Below are 15,408 nucleotides of genomic sequence, written 5' to 3' on the forward strand. Positions count from 1 at the left end.
GGCTCGGTTTAATTGTAGTGTGAGGCTAATCAGAAGGATAGAGATGGCATCGGTGGCCAACCTCCCAGTCCGGCCCCTGAGTCCGGCAGGAGCCATTAGCATCAAGTTGGCAACCGTTAAGCATTGGTGGTTCAGTGGTAGAATTCTCGCCTGCCACGTGAGAGGCCTGGGTTCGATTCCTGGCCAATGCAACAATCCTGGTTTTGTTGTTTGGCCTCTTCTTCGAAATGGGTAGACTTGGTTCCATTGCTCCTTGACTAACTCCTTCCTAGTAAAATTGCATTCTGGATGCAAAGGTCCATGTTAGCTGTTGTCAGGGGGAGGAGTGAAATTATGCGTTGGTTTCCACGCCTCTTGGGCCTTCCATTGAAAGGTTGTTTACTTTTATTGCTCTATTCAAGGTCTCTATGTTTTGTTGATTTTTTTGTCTGTTCAGGATGGGAAGAGGACTTGTAAGCTGACGGTTGAGGGAAGAATGACGAAAAGAAACCAAACACCGCCCAATGTGGGGCTCGAATCCACGACCCTGAGATTAAGAGTCTCATGCTCTACCGACTGAGCTAGCCGGGCTCGGTGTAATTGCAGTTTGGGGCTATTCAGAAGGATAGAGATGGCATCGGTGGCCAACCTCCCAGTCCGGCCCCTGAGTCTGGCAGGAGCCATTAGCATCAAGCCGGCTACCTTCAAGCATTGGTGGTTCAGTGGTAGAATTCTCGCCTGCCACGCGGGTGGCCTGGGTTCGATTCCCGACCAATGCAACAGTCCTGATTTTGTTGTTTGGCCTGTTCTTCGAAATGGGTAGCCTTGCTTCTATTGCTCCTTGACTAACTCCTTCCTAGTAAAATTACATTCTGGATGCAAAGGTCCATGTTAGCTGTTGTCAGGGGGAGGAGTAAAATTATGCGTTGGTTTCCACGCCTCTTGGGCCTTCCATTGAAAGGTTGTTTACTTTTATTGCTCTATTCAAGGTCTCTATGTTTTGTTGATTTTTTTGTCTGTTCAGGATGGGAAGAATACTTGTACGCTGACGGTTGGGGGAAGAATGACGAAAAGAAACCATCCACCGCCCAACGTGGGGCTCAAACCCACAACCCTGAGATTAAGAGTCTCATGCTCTACCGACTGAGATAGCCGGGCTCGGTGTAATTGCAGTTTGGGGCTATTCAGAAGGATAGAGATGGCATCCGTGGCCAACCTCCCAGTCCGGCCCCTGAGTCCGGCAGGAGCCATTAGCATCAACCCGCCAACTGTCAAGCATTGGTGTTTCAGTGGTAGAATTCTCGCCTGCCACGGGGGAGGCCCGGGTTCGATTCCCGGTTAATGCAATAGTCCTGATTTTGTTGTTTGGCCTGTTCTTCGAAATGGGTAGCCTTGGTTCCATTGCTTCTTGACTAACTCCTTCCTAGTAAAATTGCTTTCTGGATGCAAATGTCCATGTTAGCTGTTGACAGGGGGAGGAGTGAAATTATGCATTGGTTTCCACGCCTCTTGGGCCTTCCATTGAAAGGTTGTTTACTTTTATTGCTCTATTCAAGGTCTCTATGTTTTGTTGATTTTTTTGTCTGTTCAGGATGGGAAGAGGACTTGTAAGCTGACGGTTGAGGGAAGAATGACGAAATGAAACCAAACACCGCCCAACGTGGGGCTCGAACCCACGACCCTGAGATTAAGAGTCTCATGCTCTACCGACTGAGCTAGCCGGGCTTGGTTTATTTGCAGTTTGCGGCTATTCAGAAGGATAGAGATAGCATCGGTGGCCAACCTCCCAGTCCGGCCCCTGAGTCCGGCAAGAGCCATTAGCATCAAGCTGGCAACCGTCAAGCATTGGTGGTTCAGTGGTAGAATTCTCGCCTGCCACGGGGGAGGCCTGGGTTTGATTCCCGGCCAATGCAACAGTCGCGATTTTGTTGTTTGGCCTGATCTTCGAAATGAGTAGCCTTGCTTCCATTGCTCCTTGACTAACTCCTTCCTAGTAAAATTGCATTCTGGATGCAAATGTCGATGTTAGCTGTTGTCAGGGGGAGGAGTGAAGTTATGCGTTGGTTTCCACGCCTCTTGGGCCTTCCATTGAAAGGTTGTTTACTTTTATTGCTCTATTCAAGGTCTCTATGTTTTGTTGATTTTTTTGTCTGTTCAGGATGGGAAGAGGACTTGTACGCTGACGGTTGGGGGAACAGTGACGAAAAGAAACCAACCACCACCTAACGTGGGGCTCGAACCCACGACCCTGAGATTAAGAGTCTCATGCTCTACCGATTGAGCTAGCCGGGCTCGGTTTAATTGTAGTGTGAGGCTAATCAGAAGGATAGAGATGGCATCGGTGGCCAACCTCCCAGTCCGGCCCCTGAGTCCGGCAGGAGCCATTAGCATCAAGTTGGCAACCGTTAAGCATTGGTGGTTCAGTGGTAGAATTCTCGCCTGCCACGTGAGAGGCCTGGGTTCGATTCCTGGCCAATGCAACAATCCTGGTTTTGTTGTTTGGCCTCTTCTTCGAAATGGGTAGACTTGGTTCCATTGCTCCTTGACTAACTCCTTCCTAGTAAAATTGCATTCTGGATGCAAAGGTCCATGTTAGCTGTTGTCAGGGGGAGGAGTGAAATTATGCGTTGGTTTCCACGCCTCTTGGGCCTTCCATTGAAAGGTTGTTTACTTTTATTGCTCTATTCAAGGTCTCTATGTTTTGTTGATTTTTTTGTCTGTTCAGGATGGGAAGAGGACTTGTACGCTGACGGTTGAGGGAAGAATGACGAAAAGAAACCAAACACCACCCAACGTGGGTCTCGAACCCACGACCCTGAGATTAAGAGTCTCATGCTCTACCGACTGAGCTATCCAGGCTCGGTGTAATTGCAGTTTGGGGCAATTCAGAAGGATAGAGATGGCATCGGTGGCCAACCTCCCAGTCCGGCCCCTGAGTCCGGCAGGAGTCATTAGCATCAAGCCAGCAACCTTCAAGCATTGGTGGTTCAGTGGTAGAATTCTCGCCTGCCACGCGGGAGGCCCGGGTTCGATTCCCAGCCAATGCAACAGTCCTGGTTTTGTTGTTTGGCCTCTTCTTCGAAATGGGTAGCCTTGCTTCCATTGCTCCTTGATTTACTCCTTCCTAGTAAAATTGCATTGTGGATGCAAATGTCCATGTTAGCTGTTGTCAGGGGGAGGAGTGAAATTATGCGTTGGTTTCCACGCCTCTTGGGCCTTCCATTGAAAGGTTGTTTACTTTTATTGCTCTATTCAAGGTCTCTATGTTTTGTTAATTTTTTTGTCTGTTCAGGATGGAAAAAGGACTTGTAAGCTGATGGTTGGGGGAAGAATGACGAAAACAAACCAAACCAAACACCCCACAACGTGGGGCTCGACACCACGACCCTGAGATTAAGAGTCTCATGCTCTACCGACTGAGCTAGCCGGGCTCGGGGTAATTGCAGTTTGGGGCTATTCAGAAGGATAGAGATGGCATCGGTGGCCAACCTCCCAGTCCGGCCCCTGAGTCCGGCAGGAGCCATTAGCATCAAGCCAGCAACCGTCAAGCATTGGTGGTTCAGTGGTAGAATTCTCGCCTGCCACGCGGGAAGCCTGGGTTCGATTCCTGAGTTCGATTCCTGGCCAATGCAACAGTCCTGGTTTTGTTGTTTGGCCTCTTCTTCGAAATGGGTAGCCTTGGTTCCATTGCTCCTTGACTAACTCCTTCCTAGTAAAATTGCATTCTTGATGCAAATGTCCATGTTAGCTGTTGTCGGGGGGAGGAGTGAAATTATGCGTTGGTTTCCACGCCTCTTGGGCCTTCCATTGAAAGGTTGTTTACTTTTATTGCTCTATTCAAGGTCTCTATGCTTTGTTGATTTTTTTGTCTGTTCAGGATGGGAAGAAGACTTGTAAGCTGACGGTTGGGGGAACAATGACAAAAAAAAAAAAAACCACCCCCCAACGTGGGGCTCTAACCCACGACCCTGAGATTAAGAGTCTCATGCTCTACCGACTGAACTAGCCAAGCTCGGTGTAATTGCAGTTTGGGGCTATTCAGAAGGATAGAGATAGCATCGGTGGCCAACCTCCCAGTCCGCCCACTGAGTCCGGCAGGAGCCATTAGCATCAAGCCGGCAACCGTCAAGCATTGGTGGTTCAGTGGTAGAATTCTCGCCTGCCACGCGGGAGGCCTGGGTTCGATTCCCAGCCAATGCAACAGTCCTAATTTTGTTGTTTGGCCTGATCTTCGAAATGGGTAGCCTTGGTTCCTTTGCTCCTTGACTAACTCCTTCCTAGTAAAATTGCATTCTGGATGCAAATGTCCATGTTAGCTGTTGTCAGGGGGAGGAGTGAAACTATGCATTGGTTTCCACGCCTCTTGGGCCTTCCATTGAAAGATTGTTTACTTTTATTGTTCTATTCACGGTCTCTATGTTTTGTTGATTTTTTTGTCTGTTCAGGATGGGAAGAGGACTTGTACGCTGACGGTTGGGGGAAGAATGACGAAAAGAAACCAACCACCGCGGGGCTCGAACCCACGACCCTGAGATTAAGAGTCTCATGCTCTACTGACTGAGCTAGCCGGGCTCGGTTTGATTGCAGTTTGAGGCTAATCAGAAGGATAGAGATGGCATCAGTGGCCAACCTCCCAGTCCGGCCCCTGAGTCTGGCAGGAGCCATTAGCATCAAGCCGGCAACCGTCAAGCATTGGTGGTTCAGTGGTAGAATTCTTGCCTGCCACGCGGGAGGCCTGGGTTCGATTCCTGGCCAATGCAACAGTCCTGGTTTTGTTGTTTGGCCTGTTCTTCTAAATGGGTAGCCTTGGTTCCATTGCTTCTTGACTAACTCCTTCCTAGTAAAATTGCATTCTGGATGCAAATGTCCATGTTAGCTGTTGTCAGGGGGAGGAGTGAAATTATGCGTTGGATTCCACGCCTCTTGGGCCTTCCATTGAAAGGTTGTTTACTTTTATTGCTCTATTCAAGGTCTCTATGTTTTGTTGATTTTTTTGTCTGTTCAGGATGGGAAGAGGACTTGTAAGCTGACGGTTGGGGGAAGAATGACGAAAAGAAACCAACCACCGCCCAACGTGGGGCTCGAACCCACGACCCTGAGATTAAGAGTCTCATGCTCTACCGACTGAGCTAGCCGGGCTCGGTTTATTTGCAGTTTGCAGCTATTCAGAAGGATAGAGATGTCATCGGTGGCCAACCTCCCAGTCCGGCCCCTGAGTCTGGCAGGAGCCATTAGCATCAAGCCGGCAACCGTCAAGCATTGGTGGTTCAGTGGTAGAATTCTCGCCTGCCACGCGGGAGGCCTGGGTTTGATTCCCGGCCAATGCGACAGTCCTGGTTTTGTTGTTTGGCCTGTTCTTCGAAATGGGTAACCTTGGTTCCATTGCTTCTTGACTAACTCCTTCCTAGTAAAATTGCATTCTGGATGCAAATGTCCATGTTAGCTGTTGTCAGGGGGAGGAGTGAAATTATGCGTTGGTTTCCACGCCTCTTGGGCCTTCCATTGAAAGGTTGTTTACTTTTATTGCTCTATTCAAGGTCTCTATGTTTTGTTGATTTTTTTGTCTGTTCAGGATGGGAAGAGAACTTGTAAGCTGACGGTTGGGGGAAGAATGATGAAAAGAAACCAACCACCGCCCAACGTGGGGCTCGAACCCACGACCCTGAGATAAAAAGTATCAGGCCCTACCGACTGAGCTAGCCGGGCTGGGTGTAATTGCAGTTTGGGGCTATTCAGAAGGATAGAGATGGCATCGGTGGCCAACCTCCCAGTCCGGCCCCTGAGTCCGGCAGGAGCCAATAGCATCAAGCCGTCAACAGTCAAGCATTGGTGGTTCAGTGGTAGAATTCTTGCCTGCCACGCGGGAGGCCCGGGTTCGATTCCCGGCCAATGCAACAGTCCTGATTTTGTTGTTTGGCCTGTTCTTCGAAATGGGTAGCCTTGCTTCCATTACTCCTTGACTAACTCCTTCCTAGTAAAATTGCATTCTGGATGCAAATGTCCATGTTAGCTGTTGTCAGGGGCAGGAGTAAAATTATGCGTTGGTTTCCACGCCTCTTGGGCCTTCCATTGAAAGGTTGTTTACTTTTATTGCTCTATTCAAGGTCTCTATGTTTTGTTGATTTTTTTGTCTGTTCAGGATGGGAAGAGGACTTGTACGCTGACGGTTGGGGGAAGAATGACGAAAAGAAACCAACCACCGCCCAACGTGGGGCTCGAACCCACGACCTTGAGATTAAGAGTCTCATGCTCTACCGACTGAGCTAGCCGGGCTCGGTTTATTTGCAGTTTGCAGCTATTCAGAAGGATAGAGATGTCATCGGTGGCCAACCTCCCAGTCCGGCCCCTGAGTCTGGCAGGAGCCATTAGCATCAAGCCAGCAACCGTCAAGCATTGGTGGTTCAGTGGTAGAATTCTCGCCTGCCACGCGGGAGGCCTGGGTTTGTTTCCCGGCCAATGCGACAGTCCTGATTTTGTTGTTTGGCCTGTTCTTCGAAATGGGTAGCCTTGCTTCCATTGCTCCTTGACTAACTCCTTCCTAGTAAAATTGCATTCTGGATGCAAATGTCCATGTTAGCTGTTGTCAGGGGGAGGAGTGAAATTATGCGTTGGTTTCCACGCCTCTTAGGCCTTCCATTGAAAGGTTGTTTACTTTTATTGCTCTATTCAAGGTCTCTATGTTTTGTTGATTTTTTTGTCTGTTCAGGATGGGAAGAGGACTTGTACGCTGACGGTTGGGGGAACAATGACGAAAAGAAACCAACCACGGCCCAACGTGGGGCTCGAGCCCACGACCCTGAGATTAAGAGTCTCATGCTCTACCGACTGAGCTAGCCTGGCTCGGTTTAATTGAAGTGTGAGGCTAATCAGAAGGATAGAGATGGCATCGGTGGCCAACCTCCCAGTCCGGCCCCTGAGTCTGGCAGGAGCCATCAGCATCAAGCCGGCAACCGTCAAGCATTGGTGGTTCAGTGGTAGAATTCTCGCCTGCCACGCGGGAGGCCTGGGTTCGATTCCCGGCCAATGCAACAGTCCTGATTTTGTTGTTTGGCCTGTTCTTCGAAATGGGTAGCCTTGCTTCTATTGCTCCTTGACTAACTCCTTCCTAGTAAAATTGCATTCTGGATGCAAAGGTCCATGTTAGCTGTTGTCAGGGGGAGGAGTGAAATTATGCGTTGGTTTCCACGCCTCTTGGGCCTTCCATTGAAAGGTTGTTTACTTTTATTGCTCTATTCAAGGTCTCTATGTTTTGTTGATTTTTTTGTCGGTTCAGGATGGGAAGAGGACTTGTACGCTGACGGTTGGGGGAAGAATGACGAAAAGAAACCAACCAACCACCGCAGGGCTCGAACCTACGACCCTGCGATTAAGAGTCTCATGCTTTACCGACTGAGCTAGCCGGGCTCGGTTTAATTGCAGTTTGCGGCTATTCAGAAGGATAGAGATGGCATCGGTGGCCAACCTCCCATTCCGGCCCCTGAGTCTGGCAGGAGCCATTAGCATCAAGCCGGCAACCTTCAAGCATTGGTGGTTCAGTAGTAGAATTCTCGCCTGCCACGCGGGTGGCCTGGGTTCGATTCCCGACCAATGCAACAGTCCTGATTTTGTTGTTTGGCCTGTTCTTCGAAATGGGTAGCCTTGCTTCTATTGCTCCTTGACTAACTCCTTCCTAGTAAAATTACATTCTGGATGCAAAGGTCCATGTTAGCTGTTGTCAGGGGGAGGAGTAAAATTATGCGTTGGTTTCCACGCCTCTTGGGCCTTCCATTGAAAGGTTGTTTACTTTTATTGCTCTATTCAAGGTCTCTATGTTTTGTTGATTTTTTTGTCTGTTCAGGATGGGAAGAATATTTGTACGCTGACGGTTGGGGGAAGAATGACGAAAAGAAACCATCCACCGCCCAACGTGGGGCTCGAACCCACAACCCTGAGATTAAGAGTCTCATGCTCTACCGACTGAGATAGCCGGGCTCGGTGTAATTGCAGTTTGGGGCTATTCAGAAGGATAGAGATGGCATCCGTGGCCAACCTCCCAGTCCGGCCCCTGAGTCCGGCAGGAGCCATTAGCATCAACCCGCCAACTGTCAAGCATTGGTGTTTCAGTGGTAGAATTCTCGCCTGCCACGCGGGAGGCCCGGGTTCGATTCCCGGCCAATGCAATAGTCCTGATTTTGTTGTTTGGCCTGTTCTTCGAAATGGGTAGCCTTGGTTCCATTGCTTCTTGACTAACTCCTTCCTAGTAAAATTGCTTTCTAGATGCAAATGTCCATGTTAGCTGTTGACAGGGGGAGGAGTGAAATTATGCGTTGGTTTCCACGCCTCTTGGGCCTTCCATTGAAAGGTTGTTTACTTTTATTGCTCTATTCAAGGTCTCTATGTTTTGTTGAATTTTTTGGCTGTTCAGGATGGGACGAGGACTTGTAAGCTGACGGTTAAGGGAAGAATGACGAAAAAAAACCAAACACCAGCCAACGTGGGGCTCGAAACCACGCCCCTGAGATTAAGAGTCTCATGCTCTACCGACTGAGCTAGCCAGGCTCGGTGTAATTGCAGTTTGGGGCTATTCAGAAGGATAGAGATGGCATCAGTGGCCAACCTCCCAGTCCGGCCCCTGAGTTCGGCAGGAGCCATTAGCATCAAGCCGGCAACCTTCAAGCATTGGTGGTTCAGTGGTAGAATTCTTGCCTGCCACGTGGGAGGCCCGGGTTCGATTCCCGGCCAATGAAACAGTCCTGATTTTGTTGTTTGGCCTGTTCTTCGAAACGGGTAGCCTTGCTTCCATTGCTCCTTGACTAACTCCTTCCTAGTAAAATTGCATTCTGGATGCAAATGTCCATGTTAGCTGTTGTCAGGGGGAGGAGTGAAATTATGCGTTGGTTTCCACGCCTCTTGGGCCTTCCATTGAAAGGTTGTTTACTTTTATTGCTCTATGCAAGGTCTCTATGTTTTTTTAATTTTTTTGTCTGTTTAGGATTTGAAGAGGACTTGTACGCTGACGGTTGGGGGAAGAATGACGAAAAGAAACCAACCACCGCCCAACGTGGGGCTCTAACCCACGACCCTGAGATTAAGAGTCTCATGCTCTACCGACTGAGCTAGCCGGGTTCGGTTTATTTGCAGTTTGCAGCTATTCAGAAGGATAGAGATGGCATCGGTGGCCAACCTCCCAGTCCGGCCCCTGAGTCTGGCAGGAGCCATTAGCATCAAGCCGGCAACCGTCAAGCATTGGTGGTTCAGTGGTAGAATTCTCGCCTGCCACGCGGGAGGCCTGGGTTTGATTCCCGGCCAATGCGACTGTCCTGATTTTGTTATTTGGCCTGATCTTCGAAATGGGTTGCCTTGCTTCCATTGCTCCTTGACTAACTCCTTCCTAGTAAAATTGCATTCTGGATTCAAATGTCCATGTTAGCTGTTGTCAGGGGGAGGAGTGAAATTATGCGTTGGTTTCCACGACTCTTAGGCCTTCCATTGAAAGATTGTTTACTTTTATTGCTCTATTCAAGGTCTCTATGTTTTGTTGATTTTTTTGTCTGTTCAGGATGGGAAGAGGACTTGTACGCTGACGGTTGGGGGAACAATGATGAAAAGAAACCAACCACCGCCCAACGTGGGGCTCGAACCCACGACCCTGAGATTAAGAGTCTCATGCTCTACCGACTGAGCTAGCCGGGCTCGGTTTAATTGAAGTGTGAGGCTAATCAGAAGGATAGAGATGGCATCGGTGGCCAACCTCCCAGTCCGGCCCCTGAGTCTGGCAGGAGCCATTAGCATCAAGCCGGCAACCGTCAAGCATTGGTGGTTCAGTGATAGAATTCTCTCCTGCCACGCGGGAGGCCTGGGTTTGATTCCCGGCCAATGCAACAGTCCTGATTTTGTTGTTTGGCCTGTTCTTCGAAATGGGTAGCCTTGCTTCTATTGCTCCTTGACTAACTCCTTCCTAGTAAAATTGCATTCTGGATGCAAAGGTCCATGTTAGCTGTTGTCAGGGGGAGGAGTGAAATTATGCTTTGGTTTCCACGCCTCTTGGGCCTTCCATTGAAAGGTTGTTTACTTTTATTGCTCTATTCAAGGTCTCTATGTTTTGTTGATTTTTTTGTCTGTTCAGGATGGGAAGAGGACTTGTACGCTGACGGTTGGGGGAAGAATGACGGAAAGAAACCAACCACCATTGGGCTCGAACCCACGACCCTGCGATTAAGAGTCTCATGCTCTACCGACTGAGCTAGCCGGGCTCGGTTTAATTGCCGTTTGCGGCTATTCAGAAGGATAGAGATGGCATCGGTGGCCAACCTCCCATTCCGGCCCCTGAGTCCGGCAGGAGCCATTAGCATCAAGCCAGCAACTGTCAAGCATTGGTGGTTCAGTGGTAGAATTCTCGCCTGACACGTGGGAGGCCTGTGTTTGATTCCCGGCCAATGCAACAGTCCTGATTTTGTTGTTTGGCCTGCTCTTCGAAATGGGTAGCCTTGCTTTCATTGCTCCTTGACTAACTCCTTCCTAGTAAAATTGAATTCTGGATGCAAATGCCTTCTTAGCTGTTGTCAGGGGGAGGAGTGAAATTATCCGTTGGTTTCCACGCCTCTTGGGCCTTCCATTGAAAGGTTGTTTACTTTTATTGCTCTATTCAAAGTCTCTATGTTTTGTTGATTTTTTTGTCTGTTCAGGATGGGAAGAGGACTTGTACGCTGACGGTTGGGGGAACTATAGCGAAAAGAAACCAACCACCGCCCAAAGTGGGGCTCGAACCCACGACGCTGAGGTTAAGAGTCTCATGCTCTACCGACTGAGCTAGCCGGGCTCGGTTTAATTGAAGTTTGAGGCTAATCAGAAGGATAGAGATGGCATCGGTGGCCAACCTCCCAGTCCGGCCCCTGAGTCTGGCAGGAGCCATTAGCATCAAGGCAGCAGCCATCAAGCATTGGTGGTTCAGTGGTAGAATTCTTGCCTGCCATGCGGGAGGCCCGGGTTCGATTCCCTGCCAATGCAACAGTCCTGTTTTTGTTGTTTGGCCTGTTCTTCGAAATGGGTAGCCTTGCTTCTATTGCTCCTTGACTAACTCCTTCCTAGTAAAATTGCATTCTGGATGCAAAGGTCCATGTTAGCTGTTGTCAGGGGGAGGAGTAAAATTATGCGTTGGTTTCCACGCCTCTTGGGCCTTCCATTGAAAGGTTGTTTACTTTTATTGCTCTATTCAAGGTCTCTATGTTTTGTTGATTTTTTTGTCTGTTTAGGATTTGAAGAGGACTTGTACGCTGACGGTTGGGGGAAGAATGACGAAAAGAAACCAACCACCGCCCAACGTGGGGCTCGAACCCACAACCCTGAGATTAAGAGTCTCATGCTCTACTGACTGAGCTAGCCGGGCTCGGTTTGATTGCAGTTTGAGGCTAATCAGAAGGATAGAGATGGCATCAGTGGCCAACCTCCCAGTCCGGCCCCTGAGTCTGGCAGGAGCCATTAGCATCAAGCCGGCAACCGTCAAGCATTGGTCGTTCAGTGGCAGAATTCTCGCCTGCCACGTGGGAGGCCTGGGTTCGATTCCCAGCCAATGCAACAGTCCTGGTTTTGTTGTTTGGCCTCTTCTTCGAAATGGGTAGACTTGGTTCCATTGCTCCTTGACTAACTCCTTCCTAGTAAAATTGCATTCTGGATGCAAATGTCCATGTTAGCTGTTGACAGGGGGAGGAGTGAAATTATGCGTTGGTTTCCACGCCTCTTGGGCCTTCCATTGAAAGGTTGTTTACTTTTATTGCTCTATTCAAAGTCTCTATGTTTTGTTGATTTTTTTGTCTGTTCAGGATGGGAAGAGGACTTGTAAGCTGACGGTTGAAGGAAGAATGACGAAAAGAAACCAAACACCGCCCAACGTGGGGCTCGAACCCACGACCCTGAGATTACGAGTCTCATGCTCTACCGACTGAGCTAGCCGGGTTCGGTTTAATTGCAGTGTGAGGCTAATCAGAAGGATAGAGATGGCATCGTTGGCCAACCTCCCAGTCCGGCCCCAGAGTCTGGCAGGAGCCATTAGCATCAAGCCGGCAACCGTCAAGCATTGGTGGTTCAGTGGTAGAATTCTCACCTGCCATGTGGGAGGCCTGGGTTCGATTCCTGGCCAATGCAACAGACCTGATTTTGTTGTTTGGCCTGTTCTTCAAAATGGGTAGCCTTGCTTCTATTGCTCCTTGACTAACTCCTTCCTAGTAAAATTGCATTCTGGATGCAAAGGTCCATGTTAGCTGTTGTCAGGGGGAGGAGTAAAATTATTCGTTGGTTTCCACGCCTCTTGGGCCTTCCATTGAAAGGTTGTTTACTTTTATTGCTCTGTTCAAGGTCTCTATGTTTTGTTGATTTTTTTGTCTGTTTAGGATTTGAAGAGGACTTGTACGCTGACGGTTGGGGGAAGAATGACGAAAAGAAACCAACCACCGCCCAACGTGGGGCTCGAACCCACGAACCTGAGACTAAGAGTCTCATGCTCTACCGACTGAACTAGCCGGGCTCGGTTTAATTGCAGTTTGCGGCTATTCAGAAGGATAGAGATGGCATCGGTGGCCAACCTCCCAGTCCGGCCCCTGAGTCCGGCAGGAGCCATTAGCATCAAGTTGGCAACCGTTAAGCATTGGTGGTTCAGTGGTAGAATTCTCGCCTGCCATGCGAGAGGCCTGGGTTCGATTCCCAGCCAATACAACAGTCCTGGTTTTGTTGTTTGCCCTCTTCTTCGAAATGGGTAGACTTGGTTCCATTGCTCCTTGACTAACTCCTTCCTAGTAAAATTGCATTCTGGATGCAAAGGTCCATGTTAGCTGTTGTCAGGGGGAGGAGTGAAATTATGCGTTGGTTTCCACGCCTCTTGGGCCTTCCATTGAAAGGTTGTTTACTTTTATTGCTCTATTCAAGGTCTCTATGTTTTGTTGATTTTTTTGTCTGTTCAGGATGGGAAGAGGACTTGTAAGCTGATGGTTGAGGGAAGAATGACGAAAAGAAACCAAACACCGCCCAACATGGGTCTCGAACCCACGACCCTGTGATTAAGAGTCTCATGCTCTACCGACTGAGCTAGCCGGGCTCGGTGTAATTGCAGTTTGGGGCTATTCAGAAGGATAGAGATGGCATCGGTGGCCAACCTCCCAGTCCGGCCCCTGAGTCCGGCAGGAGTCATTAGCATCAAGCCGGCAACCTTCAAGCATTGGTGGTTCAGTGGTAGAATTCTCGCCTGCCATGCGGGAGGCCCGGGTTCAATTCCCGGCCAATGCAACAGTCCTGGTTTTGTTGTTTGGCCTCTTCTTCGAAATGGGTAGCCTTGCTTCCATTGCTCCTTGATTAACTCCTTCCTAGTAAAATTGCATTCTGGATGCAAATGTCCATGTTAGCTGTTGTCAGGGGGAGGAGTGAAATTATGCGTTGGTTTCCACGCCTCTTGGGCCTTCCATTGAAAGGTTGTTTACTTTTATTGCTCTATTCAAGGTCTCTATGTTTTGTTAATTTTTTTGTCTGTTCAGGATGGGAAAAGGACTTGTAAGCTGACGGTTGGGGGAAGAATGACGAAAACAAACCAAACACCCCACAACGTGGGGCTCGACCCCACGACCCTGAGATTAAGAGTCTCATGCTCTACCGTCTGAGCTAGCCGGGCTCGGTGTAAATGCAGTTTGGGGCAATTCAGAAGGATAGAGATGGCATCGGTGGCCAACCTCCCAGTTCGGCCCCTGAGTCCGGCAGGAGCCATTAGCATCAAGCTGGCAACCGTTAAGCATTTGTGGTTCAGTGGTAGAATTCTCGCCTGCCACGCGGGAGGCCCGGGTTCGATTCCCGGCCAATGCAACAGTCCCGATTTTGTTGTTTGGCCTGATCTTCGAAATGGGTTGCCTTGCTTCCATTGCTCCTTGACTAACTCCTTCCTAGTAAAATTGCATTCTGGATGCAAATGTCCATGTTAGCTGTTGTCAGGGGGAGGAGTGAAATTATGCGTTGGTTTCCACGCCTCTTGGGCCTTCCATTAAAAAGGTTGTTTACTTTTATTGCTCTATTCAAGGTCTCTATGTTTTGTTGATTTTTTTGTCTGTTCAGGATGGGAAGAGGACTTGTATGCTGACGGTTGGGGGAAGAATGACGAAAGGAAACCAACCACCGCCCAACGTGGGGCTCGAACCCACGACCCTGAGATTAAGAGTCTCATGCTCTACCGACTGAGCTAGCCGGGCTCGGTTTATTTGCAGTGTGAGGCTAATCAGAAGGATAGAGATGGCATCGGTGGCCAACCTCCCAGTCCGGCCACTGAGTCCGGCAGGAGCCATTAGCATCAAACTGGCAACCGTTAAGCATTGGTGGTTCAGTGGTAGAATTCTCGCCTGCCACGCGGGAGGCCCGGGTTCGATTCCCGGCCAATGCAACAGTCCTGATTTTGTTGTTTGGCCTGCTCTTCGAAATGGGTAGCCTTGGTTCCATTGCTCCTTGACTAACTCCTTTCTAGTAAAATTGCATTGTGGATGCAAATGTCCATGTTAGCTGTTGTCAGGGGGAGGAGTGAAATTATGCGTTGGTTTCCACACCTCTTGGGCCTTCCATTGAAAGGTTGTTTACTTTTATTGCTCTATTCAAGGTCTCTATGTTTTGTTAATTTTTTTGTCTGTTCAGGATGGGAAAAGGACTTGTAAGCTGACGGTTGGGGGAAGAATGACGAAAACAAACCAAACACCCCACAACGTGGGGCTCGACACCACGACCCTGAGATTAAGAGTCTCATGCTCTACCGACTGAGCTAGCTGGGCTCGGTGTAATTGCAGTTTGGGGCAATTCAGAAGGATAAAGATGGCATCGGTGGCCAACCTCCCAGTTCGGCCCCTGAGTCCGGCAGGAGCCATTAGCATCAAACTGGCAACCGTTAAGCATTGGTGGTTCAGTGGTAGAATTCTCGCCTGCCATGCGGGAGGCCCGGGTTCGATTCCCGGCCAATGCAACAGTCCTGATTTTGTTGTTTGGCCTGCTCTTCGAAATGGGTAGCCTTGGTTCCATTGCTCCTTGACTAACTCCTTTCTAGTAAAATTGTATTCTGGATGCAAAGGTCCATGTTAGCTGTTGTCAGGGGGAGGAGTGAAATTATGCGTTGGTTTCCACGCCTCTTGGGCCTTCCATTGAAAGGTTGTTTACTTTTATTGCTCTATTCAAGGTCTCTATGTTTCGTTGATTTTTTTGTCTGTTCAGGATGGGAAGAGGACTTGTAAGCTGACGGTTGAGGGAAGAATGACGAAAAGAAACCAAACACCGCCCAACGTGGGGCTCGAACCCACGACCCTGAGATTAAGAGTCTCATGCTCTACCGACTGAGCTAGCCAGGCTCGGTGTAATTGCAGTTTGGGGCTATTCAGAAGGATAGAGATGGCATCGGTGGCCAACCTCCCAGTCCGGCCCCTGAGTCCGGCAGGAGCCATT

At 49.2% G+C, this 15,408-nt stretch overlaps 23 non-coding genes across 23 annotated transcripts; 16 read left to right on the forward strand and 7 right to left on the reverse strand.

The window, feature by feature from the left end:
• Positions 1–120: 120 nt before the first annotated feature.
• Positions 121–191, forward strand: TRNAG-GCC (transfer RNA glycine (anticodon GCC)). Its single transcript has one exon. It is a non-coding gene; the product is annotated as a tRNA-Gly (tRNA).
• Positions 192–687: 496 nt separating this feature from the next.
• On the forward strand, positions 688–758 carry TRNAG-GCC (transfer RNA glycine (anticodon GCC)). Its single transcript has one exon. It is a non-coding gene; the product is annotated as a tRNA-Gly (tRNA).
• Positions 759–1,631: 873 nt separating this feature from the next.
• TRNAK-CUU (transfer RNA lysine (anticodon CUU)) lies at positions 1,632–1,704 on the reverse strand. The gene has a single exon. It is a non-coding gene; the product is annotated as a tRNA-Lys (tRNA).
• Positions 1,705–2,388: 684 nt separating this feature from the next.
• On the forward strand, positions 2,389–2,459 carry TRNAG-GCC (transfer RNA glycine (anticodon GCC)). Its single transcript has one exon. It is a non-coding gene; the product is annotated as a tRNA-Gly (tRNA).
• A 496-nt stretch (positions 2,460–2,955) lies between these two features.
• Positions 2,956–3,026, forward strand: TRNAG-GCC (transfer RNA glycine (anticodon GCC)). Its single transcript has one exon. It is a non-coding gene; the product is annotated as a tRNA-Gly (tRNA).
• Positions 3,027–4,108: 1,082 nt separating this feature from the next.
• On the forward strand, positions 4,109–4,179 carry TRNAG-GCC (transfer RNA glycine (anticodon GCC)). Its single transcript has one exon. It is a non-coding gene; the product is annotated as a tRNA-Gly (tRNA).
• Positions 4,180–5,045: 866 nt separating this feature from the next.
• On the reverse strand, positions 5,046–5,118 carry TRNAK-CUU (transfer RNA lysine (anticodon CUU)). The gene has a single exon. It is a non-coding gene; the product is annotated as a tRNA-Lys (tRNA).
• A 117-nt stretch (positions 5,119–5,235) lies between these two features.
• TRNAG-GCC (transfer RNA glycine (anticodon GCC)) lies at positions 5,236–5,306 on the forward strand. Its single transcript has one exon. It is a non-coding gene; the product is annotated as a tRNA-Gly (tRNA).
• A 496-nt stretch (positions 5,307–5,802) lies between these two features.
• On the forward strand, positions 5,803–5,873 carry TRNAG-GCC (transfer RNA glycine (anticodon GCC)). Its single transcript has one exon. It is a non-coding gene; the product is annotated as a tRNA-Gly (tRNA).
• Positions 5,874–6,179: 306 nt separating this feature from the next.
• On the reverse strand, positions 6,180–6,252 carry TRNAK-CUU (transfer RNA lysine (anticodon CUU)). Its single transcript has one exon. It is a non-coding gene; the product is annotated as a tRNA-Lys (tRNA).
• A 684-nt stretch (positions 6,253–6,936) lies between these two features.
• Positions 6,937–7,007, forward strand: TRNAG-GCC (transfer RNA glycine (anticodon GCC)). Its single transcript has one exon. It is a non-coding gene; the product is annotated as a tRNA-Gly (tRNA).
• Positions 7,008–8,067: 1,060 nt separating this feature from the next.
• Positions 8,068–8,138, forward strand: TRNAG-GCC (transfer RNA glycine (anticodon GCC)). The gene has a single exon. It is a non-coding gene; the product is annotated as a tRNA-Gly (tRNA).
• Positions 8,139–9,201: 1,063 nt separating this feature from the next.
• On the forward strand, positions 9,202–9,272 carry TRNAG-GCC (transfer RNA glycine (anticodon GCC)). Its single transcript has one exon. It is a non-coding gene; the product is annotated as a tRNA-Gly (tRNA).
• A 306-nt stretch (positions 9,273–9,578) lies between these two features.
• TRNAK-CUU (transfer RNA lysine (anticodon CUU)) lies at positions 9,579–9,651 on the reverse strand. Its single transcript has one exon. It is a non-coding gene; the product is annotated as a tRNA-Lys (tRNA).
• Positions 9,652–10,328: 677 nt separating this feature from the next.
• On the forward strand, positions 10,329–10,399 carry TRNAV-GAC (transfer RNA valine (anticodon GAC)). Its single transcript has one exon. It is a non-coding gene; the product is annotated as a tRNA-Val (tRNA).
• A 1,439-nt stretch (positions 10,400–11,838) lies between these two features.
• On the reverse strand, positions 11,839–11,911 carry TRNAT-CGU (transfer RNA threonine (anticodon CGU)). Its single transcript has one exon. It is a non-coding gene; the product is annotated as a tRNA-Thr (tRNA).
• A 684-nt stretch (positions 11,912–12,595) lies between these two features.
• TRNAG-GCC (transfer RNA glycine (anticodon GCC)) lies at positions 12,596–12,666 on the forward strand. The gene has a single exon. It is a non-coding gene; the product is annotated as a tRNA-Gly (tRNA).
• Positions 12,667–13,162: 496 nt separating this feature from the next.
• TRNAG-GCC (transfer RNA glycine (anticodon GCC)) lies at positions 13,163–13,233 on the forward strand. Its single transcript has one exon. It is a non-coding gene; the product is annotated as a tRNA-Gly (tRNA).
• A 496-nt stretch (positions 13,234–13,729) lies between these two features.
• On the forward strand, positions 13,730–13,800 carry TRNAG-GCC (transfer RNA glycine (anticodon GCC)). The gene has a single exon. It is a non-coding gene; the product is annotated as a tRNA-Gly (tRNA).
• Positions 13,801–14,107: 307 nt separating this feature from the next.
• Positions 14,108–14,180, reverse strand: TRNAK-CUU (transfer RNA lysine (anticodon CUU)). The gene has a single exon. It is a non-coding gene; the product is annotated as a tRNA-Lys (tRNA).
• A 117-nt stretch (positions 14,181–14,297) lies between these two features.
• Positions 14,298–14,368, forward strand: TRNAG-GCC (transfer RNA glycine (anticodon GCC)). The gene has a single exon. It is a non-coding gene; the product is annotated as a tRNA-Gly (tRNA).
• Positions 14,369–14,864: 496 nt separating this feature from the next.
• On the forward strand, positions 14,865–14,935 carry TRNAG-GCC (transfer RNA glycine (anticodon GCC)). The gene has a single exon. It is a non-coding gene; the product is annotated as a tRNA-Gly (tRNA).
• Positions 14,936–15,241: 306 nt separating this feature from the next.
• TRNAK-CUU (transfer RNA lysine (anticodon CUU)) lies at positions 15,242–15,314 on the reverse strand. Its single transcript has one exon. It is a non-coding gene; the product is annotated as a tRNA-Lys (tRNA).
• Positions 15,315–15,408: the final 94 nt, after the last annotated feature.

This window comes from Leptodactylus fuscus, chromosome 6 (genome assembly GCF_031893055.1).
Source record: "Leptodactylus fuscus isolate aLepFus1 chromosome 6, aLepFus1.hap2, whole genome shotgun sequence".
NCBI classification, from domain to species: Eukaryota; Metazoa; Chordata; class Amphibia; order Anura; family Leptodactylidae; genus Leptodactylus; species Leptodactylus fuscus.